We start from the raw sequence: 10,254 nt of genomic DNA on the forward strand, positions 1-10,254 counted from the left end.
AACTGGTTGTTTATGGGTGAAAACTATTTCTACTGGTTTTGGTAATTTGGGGTGTGTGGATGATAAATCAATCTAAACCCTAAACAAATGCACTGCACGGGAGTGCTTTTGATTCGAGAGATCAATCTGTACAATTCTGGCCTAAACCAAGAAATGGACGTTCCAGACTTGCTTCGATCACAAAGTGAAGGAGATGGGTTTGATCTTAGGGAGGGAAGCGAAGAAGGTGTTGAGATCGTGAAGGTGTTGGATGTTTATGACTTGTATCAGAATACTGAACTGGCTTGCAATAATGTAAGCAAAGCTCTGTGTGTTTGAATACGTTGTATCCACACTTGGTTTCTGTCTCTGACCCCACATTGGGAGTAGGGAGGAGAACCTATTTATACAAGTCATAAAGCACAACCCTCATCTCTCTTGGGAAGTGTAGGAAGTGGAGTGATGGAGTAGTGGAGTCGTGTTAGTGTCACACGATCAGTCTTTTCCCATTTCTCCCATCATCACCGTCCATGTCTTCCTGACACGTTCTTGTGATGGCGCGTTGCACACTGCACGCTGTAAACTGCCAGACCAATACCCAGTATGTATCCCCCAGTTTGTGACATGCTTGATGTCTCGATTGTGTGAATCGTGGGACCCACATAAGGTAGCATACGGTTCTAGGTTAAACAACTAAGTTATTTGGGAAATCGATATTTATGAAATATCGTGTGTATTCTATGCATGTAATGCATCGAATATATTCAGTATGTATGAAGCATCGCTATTTTAAGGCTTAACGGAGTAAGTCACGATCAAGTGTCTTAAAATAGCGTCATGTCCAACCGTCTTCAAGTGATCGTTTGGAGGCTGCATGGGCGAGCCTTGCTTTGGTCGATCACTCTATGTGGAAGAGTGGCAGACGGTGATCATGGGGATGCTTCTTTGGTCGACTAACTCCTAGCCTGAGCTGCCTAACCAAGTTGGTAGAGTTGGACGGACGAGATGATATATGACGCTCATCTGCAAACGTTGATGAAGTTTTAGGGTTTTGAAGAGGTGCTCAAGCATCACTCTTCAGCTTGGTCGAATCCAAGCATGGGAGACGTTTTTGGCAGGACCGACCGGGCATGCGTGTAGACGGCTTGCCGGTGTACACGTCCATTCCTCACTGTCCCATGAAGATGTGATCTAAGCCGCTCAATTTGTCCGGCAAAGTTGAGTGGTTGAGATCGGTTTGCAACAGAAATCCCATGCCGCAAAGGAGTTTGAAACCGTGCGACATGCCAACTTCGGGCGCGCGTTTCGAGACGTCCGGCCATTGTTTTCCTTGGTCGATCGGTCATGCGTGTAGATGGGCCCACGGTGATCATGTTGACATGCTCGGGACCTTTTAGGTCTACATCTACACCCTCCGTCCAAGCTTGCGAAGATGGACGCTCGTGATTGATTAACGACACATGTAACATGCCGCAAACCCTAATTAGGATTTTGGATCGGTCGTGTGTACACAACTTCAACCTAACGGTTTGGCAAGCTATGCTCCTCCTTTGGGGAGGCCGACCATGTGGTGCCCACATTGAGCCAGTGGTGAGCATGTGTGTACTTGTCCCACGGTCATAGGCTTGATCTAAGTCATCCAATCATGCAGGTGAAGTTGGATGGTCGTGATCAATTTAAGACACTAGTGGACTTTCCTGTGACCCTTAAAGCATCACGTCGGCCGAACTTCGAGCAAGCGTTTGCTTCTCCCTGGCTAGGTCGTGAGAAGGTCGGTCAAGTAAGTAGAAAAGGGGCCCGCCTGTGTGCAGGACAACGCTTGTCCAACCGGTCATGGGACGATCTATGCCGTCCAACCATGCAGGCGAAGTTGGACGGCCGCAATCTGTTTTGAGACCGATATTGGCAGTCTTGTGCGTACAAGCTTTTCCAAGCTGCTCCACACCAGCCCAACCATCCTACTTTAGGCTGGAGTTCGGTGGTTGTTTGGGAGGCGTGGTATGTATTCGACCGACCAGGGAAAAAATGGGCCCGCTGGTGGTCATTAAGGTGGTATCCTGCTACTGCTGAGTATCGTCTAGGCTGATTAAATCATGCGGCCAACTTGCGTGGTCGTGATTGTTTCTGAGACTGACATGGACATCCCAGATGCTCAATCGGGCTAGTATAACACACCGAGAGATGTATCATGTACAGGTATTTCGTGCATGCCTCATTATCGATACTTGGAGATTTGTGTCACTCTGCTAAGAGCAACATTCAGTCGTCATGCCGCACCAATAATGAGGGTTCTGCGGGAACAACACAAGAAATACAAGGCTAATCGCGCATTAATTAATAATGCTATAAATTCACAGGGTATATGGGATTGTTGCTACATGCTCCAACCTAGATGAATTTTGTGTATTTAATTCACAGAATAATGGGATTGTTGCCACATGCTCCATTCTAGGTGAATTAGTAAAGTGAAGAAGTATTCATCACTTATCAGTGGCATTATCCTTTACAGGATGTCAGCGCATAAATTTGGTTTTACAATTTTAGCCCTGAACTAAATTCCACCATCAACATTAAGTCCCCTGCCTAGCACATAATGGTTGCACTATTGTGGGGTAGGCATTAGATGGTGACATACACATGTGAGAAAAACAAGATAAAGGAGGCTTACCCGGAAGAACTTTGACCGACCGCTAGCAATTGTCCATGTAAACGCGCCGGTGCAAGCATGGAAATTTTGGGTGGGACCGGTTTCCCTTCTTGGGCGTTCGAATCAAAAGAGGAATCCTTTTTATATTGGGATTCTCCAATTATTTGTTTATAAAAGGGACCGACCCCTTTTCTTTTCTCACATATTTTTCTTTCTTTGGCCAGCTCCCGTCTGCGACATCCAACTGTCGCCGATCACGCCAATGCCAACAGCGCTAGAGCTTGCCGTCGCCGCCGCCGTCCGTCCGTCCGCAACAAGGTAAGCGTCCCGTTTTTTTTTTTTCTGCAAACCCTAATTTCTTAGGTAAACTCTTTTTGCAAGACATATCACGATTAATTCCTCCACCGAAATTGATAGCAAAACCGTCGATATTGCTAGGATTGCTTAGTAAAACAAATCCATGAATATATTGTTCTTGCTTCTTTTTTCCATCGTTGCATGCAAAACCTAGCTTTTAGGTTGTAGCTTGAAAAACCCTTGGCTTGAATTTCATAGACACGATTCCCATGAATAAAGAAAGTCGTGTTATGATACGTGCAAATGAATGTTGGCCCCACCTTACATGCTTGATTGAACGTGGGTCCCACCGTGTACACCTGATGGAACATCGACCTTATACCAGCCTTGTGGCCTTGACCAATACCGGCCTTGTTTGCTGACTGGCCCAATCCCAGCCTTACTTGCGTGGCTGACCCAATACCAGCCATGTGACCTTGATCGGCCTTGACCGACATGACCCAATACTTGCGTGACGTGATATCAGCCTTGCTCCTTGCTTCGTCCGAGCAGTGCTTGTTACCTGCTTTGACCCGGACCCACTACGTTCTTGCTTTGCCCAACCTTGTGTACTTTAACGTGAATGTGTGTCCTGTCGTGCCTGACTACACATCCCATGCGTCTTCATACAAGTACTGACTTCCCCGTTTTTTTTTTATTGTAGAATGAACAAAATGGCTCCTGTCAAGATGTCTTCTGGGGATAATGTTGATGCCAAGTCAAGGAGTGTTGATAGTTTCAAAGATATGCCAAACATAGATGATGATTTGTTCAGCGTGCCTTTTCCGAACATTAGAAAACATCCTTCTCACAAGATAGTCCTGCTCTCAGGTTCAGAAAATATGGAAGCTGGTCAATCCTCTTCTTCAGCACTTGTGATGAGATTTTGTCTTCGGAGAAATGAATATCCACCCTCACCTATTGACTTCAAGATTTTTCATACTCCGCTGGGTCCTTATGAAGGGTGGATGAGATGCATGCTGAATAATAAGAGTATTAAAGCTAATTTGATCAAAGCGCAAATCCTTGATGCGGTCATGGCATCCGCCACTCTTCAAATTAAGAAAGATGCCGCAGGCTTGATCACTTTCATTTCTCAGTGGTGTCCTTCTACTCATACATCCATATGTAGATGGGGAGAGACGACCATTACTCTGGAAAGTGTAGCTTCCTTGATGAACCTGCTTGTTGCCGGAAGCTTCTTTTACAAACTTTCTGATGCAAAACGTCGTGATTATGACGCTATACTTCGAAAGGAGGAAGAATTCGATGACCTGGAGAAGAAAGATACAAAATGATTTTATACTTGATGGGTGTCGGAGTGGTCTCATGCAAATCCAAAACCAGATCAGGAGTTGGAAGATGAGCTCAGTGTGATTGCATTCCTGTCTTTGTGGCTATCCACGGACATATTTGATGACGGATCTGGAAGGAAGACCATAAGAGGTGATCTCGTTATGTTTTCTATAAGGCTGGAAAAAGGTGAGGTCCTTCCTCTAAGGGCCTTGTTTCTTGGATCACTGTATTCTCATCTGGACGCCTTAGCAACGGACATGCATGCTTCCAACGGGTATAAGAAGGTGGAGTCGCATATCCACATCGCTTTTCTTCAGGCGTGTTTGTGGGAGCATTTCAAAAGCTATGCTCCTTCTCTTGCAACTTCACTCAACAATTTGTATGGTGGTTCGAGGATACTCTGTTGGCAGAAGAGACGCCCCAAGACCGGTGTGAAGCTCGTGGATGTCTTCGACAATGTGCACTCCATAAATTTCCGTCCATGGGAACCGATACATCCTTCCATTATTCAACCAAAGACTTTTGCTATTGCTCCTGATGTTGTGCTGCGTACTGATGCTGAAACCGCGAGTCTTGGAGAACTCATTTACTTGCGAAGCTGCATTCCGGGATATATCTCGTCTTTATTCGACGAAGCATTTACCGTGACTCCGTACAACATTGACAGGGCTGCTCGAAAAATGCGGTTTGACCAGGGTGTTCCATTTCTTCGTCCGCCGATGCCTTCAAAAGAACTTTTCCCGGACATCCTTAATGCTGACACGTTTACGTCAGTGCAGAGCCTTCCTTTCTTGCACATCGGAAGAAATCCAGTGGTAACTGACAGGTATAAGGAATTTTGGAGGGAACAACTGTTAATTTTTCAGAAGTTCTCAGAGGAGGTTGTAACAGTTTCCCGCGGCGAACCATCTTCTGAAACTTTGAAGAAGCATTTTCGGTTGAAGGCACTCCCAGGTAAACGAACCAGAGCTAATGACTGCAGTCCCCAGACAGGAGTGAGGTCTAAGAAGCAGGCATGTGGTTCCGTGGCTTTCAATTCTTCAAATATGCAGGTACTTTTAAATCCCTTTTATGTTGACTCCTTTACTTTTCCATAGTAATCTCTTCTAAAGGTGATTCTTGTTTGAAATTAGGGGATCCCGAAAGAAAACGTTTTCACAAGATTGGCACGTATTCATAATGGGAAGCCTGGCAACGCTGATCTTCATAATGAGGAATCTGGCAATACTGATCCTCTTGGCGATGATGAAAAGGATGATGCAGGCTCAGTGGTTGATGCAGGAAGCGTTCCCCAAGATGGAAATGTGTCAGAGTGTTTCATTGAACTTGTAGATGAATCTGTGGCGGATATCAGGCTTCAGAGTGAAACGACCCACGTGGGGAATGACGGAGAGACTACACCCGTGACTGTTGAGGGGGTTTTTCCTAAACCTCATGCGATCGAACAAGCTTCTCCAAATGATAAGATAGCCACGGTGACTCCTTCCTTTGAAAAATCCTCTGCAGCTGGCAAGGCTTCTGTGACTGACGAAGCCTTGGTAGTGCAACTTGTTGTCCCTGGGGACATCTTCGATCCTCCCCTCGATACCCCCCATGAAGGTCATGTGTTGGTTGGGGGATTCAGTGTGTCGGCTCGGTTCGAAAAGTTATACACGGTGATATGGAAGAAGCACGGCCACATTACTACCACCATGAAGCTCAAAAGTCGCCTTGCATTGGTCAATCGCGTCCAAGAAGCTTTATTTTCCATTCACGGGATGAGCGTCACGACTGGTCGTACCGTTTTTGAGGAGATGATTGAAGACTGGAAGTGCCACCGAGACGTGTTTGTGCAGTACGATTTCAACGCTCCTTGGTTCTTCAAAGGGTTTTCTGAAATCCAGGAGCTTTAGAAACTGCAAGGCGAACTTCCCTCCACGGAATGCGTTACTCGCCAGGAAAAAGAGATTGAAAGGTTGTCTAAGGAGTTGAAGCTGAAACAGGCCGCGCTCCAAAGGGTGAAAGCTTCTCTTACTCGGAAGGACGAGTTGCTGTTGAAGGACTTTCCTTGAAGGATTCGTGCCGCCTAATTGTGTTCTTTCTTTAGATGCTTTTTTGAGTGATTGTGAGGATTTCCTTTCACAATTTGATTTTAGGTTTTGAACTAATAGGTGGTTGAATTTTGAATTGGTTTATTTTGAGATAGTTTTGTGAATGATTTTTCCGAAAGAGTTTATTCTAAAATGGAATTTGCATCTTGGTTATGAATGATTGCACATGTCATATGAAATTGCAAATATCATGTGAAAAAGGAAATATGAAGGGAAACAAGCATGGTGTTTGATCATTGAATTTCTTTCTCCACCCGTGGGATGTCAAGTCCCCAGTAAATTCTAAAACTATCTTTCTTGTAAAATTGTTTGATAGAACTTACTTGCTCTTTGGAACCTCATTTGCATGATACTGAATCTTCCCGGGCAATCTCTTCAAGGAAGCCGTACGCATTAATTTCTATAGAGGGAAAGCAACTCTTCTGAATTAAGCTTCTCCTGAACAATGCGTTTCAAGGCGTTGCATTCACTGGTAGGGTGATGGAGGAATCGATGATAATGGCAATATGTCGGATCTATCACTTCTTGATCAGTCGGTTGATGCCATACAAGAGGCAGTTTTACCTCTCCGTCTCGCACCCAAGCCTCTAACAGCTCCAAGATCTTCTTCATTGGGAACGGGAAATGAGGATACCTTGAGTCCAGCCTTTTTTGTGTTAGTGGACGTCGTGACGCTTCTCTCTGGCTTTGATGTGGGGCACGCTTCGGAGACGGAGTTGGAAAACCAGTGTGTGTCATCATATCCGCGGCTCGCTTGACTGGATGACGGATTGCGGAAGGCGTCATAATATCATTGTTGGGTGGATGAGTTGGACGCTCCCATCCTCTGCACTCACGTGTTCCTTGATTGATTTCTCCCTCCTCGAGCATTTCTTCACTTGGCTGAAAGGTCGTTGTGGATTGGGTAGTCTTCTGAGCTTCGGCAAGAGTCTTGAGATATAAATCTTCCAATAAGGCTCCGTAAGCTGCATGTTCTTTTTCTTTATCCGGCAAACGTCGTGGCATCCCGGATAAGTCTTTTCTTATGTGGAGTTGTCTCGAGTCTCCGTTCCCATCTGGGCCATGTTTCTCATCTCCCCTGAGTCCCTTGTGGCTACGCGCTCTCTCTGTATCTCCGCTGGTAAAGACATGACTTCAAGATAAGGATTCAACGTTTCTTGCACCGTCTGGGTAAATGCCTGCCGATCCTTCTTGTAATTGGGCTGCTATATCGTTCAAAAGGCGGAATGTTTCGCTCTGCCTTTTAACGATACCAGCTTGATTTGCCAGGACATCCTCCAGCATCCTAGCTACACTTCCCATGATACCTGAATGATCGATAGTTTCCGAAGAATCTACCGGGTGAGGATACATCGTGGGATGAAAACCGAGATGAAAACCGATAAGGAATAGCTTAATGATCGAATAGGACCCAAGACCTATCCCAAAATTGAGAAGGTTGGAATGAATGTTGAGAATTCAATATTGCTACCGAAAGATTAATCTCCCATAGTGGTCGCCAATTGTTTATGGATGAAAAATATTTCTGCTGGTTTTGGTAATTTGGGGTGTGTGGATGAGAAATGAATCTAAACCCTAAACAAATGCACTTCACGGGAGTGCTTTTGATTCGAGAGATCAATCTGTACAATTCTGGCCTAAACCAAGAAATGGTTGTTCCAGACTTGCTTCGATCACAAAGTGAAGGAGATGGGGTTGATCTTAGGGAGGCAAGCGAAGAAGGTGTTGAGATCGTGAAGGTGTTGGTTGTTTATGACTTGTATCAGAATACCGAACTGGATTGCAATAATGTAAGCAAAGTTGTGTGTGTTTGAATATGTTGTATCCACACTTGGTTTCTGTCTCTGACCCCACATTGGGAGTAGGGAGGAGAACCTATTTATACAAGTCATAAAGCACAACCCTCATCTCTCGTGGGAAGTGGAGGAAGTGGAGTGATGGAGTAGTGTGATGTGTTTTCAAAGTTGTTGTAGATATTGATAAAATGGTTGTTTTAAGACTTGTGAAGGCAATGAATTTTAGACTTAATAAAAATTTAAAAACAAACAAAACTTATTGCAAAATTGACTTCAAGATATTAGAAAACAACCAAGACACTGATTTCACTATTACACATGAATAAATTATGGTAAACAATCCAAAACTCTAATTATCTTTTAGGACTCTTATTTCTTAATTCACAAATAATCTGGAAAATTCTCAAAAACTAATTGTATCCCTAAGCATAGATTATCTAAAAAAAGCATAACCTATCTAATTGAATCACAACTAATGAAGAAATTTTTTCCAAACAATTAAAAACTCTGCAAAAGCAGTGATTGAGTGAATTGTAAATTAGAAATTAGAGGAAATAAATGATTACCAATTATTCATGTGTAAATAGCTTCCTCATTGCCTTGGTTGTGGGAGAAATTAGCCTCTCATCATGTTGGAAACACGCTCAAAAGTTGATTTCATTTATGCTCAAAGATGGGTTTACAAATGATAAAAGTGTGAAAATAATTAAAGTTACAGAGAACGATATATGTTGACTGTCGCTGTCACTGTAACAAATAAGACTGTCCTGCGACAGTCGCTGAAACTGTAGCTTTTAAGACTGTTCTGTAACAGTCGCAATCACTGTAGCATAAACGACACAAGGATGTGCGTCTTATGTTCTTCGTGTTCTTCAGCAGCAGCAGAAAAATGGCAGCTCTGTAACTTGTTTTTTTTCGACTTTCTGGTGCTCTAAAACTCTCCCAAACTATCCTCCCCCCTTACTGATATCCCACCACCTATTTATAACCCAGAAACAACAAAATTTCACGTAATAACTTCACATAATCCTCCATTACTCGGCAGTGAAGAAAAATATTCTCGGAATTATTTTCTTCCCTGATTTTCTTTCTCATGCGCCTGTTGTACACGGAATTGCTCCAGCACGTTTCTACCTAATACCAGTAGCAGTTATACATGCAATATCCTCACGAAATCTCCTCAACATGGCACAAAAATCCCGAGTATCTTTCCCATACGTGGCTTGCCCTGTTTTTTTCTTGCGAGTTATCCAGCCAAATTCGATCGAAACAAACATCCATACCAGCTTTGTTATGACATATCACGTCTACCCACTAAGTTTCAGGGATTGAATCTCACTAAATCACGTCCGAAATTCGATCGAAAATTCTGCCAGCAACTGTGACTATTTTCCCGCCAATTTTCATTTTTGAATTTTTGGAAGAAGATGTCCTCCCCTTAATCCTATACGGGTGTCCCTTTAGCACTTGCCCTAGGGTGCAAATATTATTTGTGGGCGTAAATAGTAATTTTTCTGGGATTCCTTCAACGCATTTCTGGGGTGCCTTTAACACATTTCGGGGGTGTAAAACACCACTTTTCGAGCCAATTTCGCCGCAAGAGCTTATTTTTCCAAAAACATCTACAAAAACATAAAACACCATAATAAGTACGAAATCGAGTACTAACAATACAGAACATTGAGGACAAATTAGACACAAAAATGTGTCTATCAAATACCCCCAAACTTATTATTTGTTAGTCCTCGAGCAAAACTAATAAAAAATAAAACCGAGTTAATCTGGAGAGGGTTTACCAGAGGTGTACCCACAAAACCATTACTTCTAATTGGTCACAAGTGTCCAAAGAGCTATGAGGACATACATATTCTCAACCTATCTCCAAGTAACTAGAATGCCAGAGAAATTAAAGGTGTCAGCTCTAAAGCTGACTGAAGAAAAGGGGAGACACATCCGCAACACTGCTAGATAAAGAGATATTCGCTACACATCTAGATAAACATTGTAAGATGCGTCCGCTGCTTTACAACTGGATAAGATTAGGAGAGAGATAAAGATGAGAGGGACATCTGCTACACAGCTGGACTAATTACGTGTGATGAGTTAAACC

The sequence above is a fragment of the Papaver somniferum genome, chromosome 5 (assembly GCF_003573695.1).
Source record: "Papaver somniferum cultivar HN1 chromosome 5, ASM357369v1, whole genome shotgun sequence".
NCBI lineage: Eukaryota > Viridiplantae > Streptophyta > Magnoliopsida > Ranunculales > Papaveraceae > Papaver > Papaver somniferum.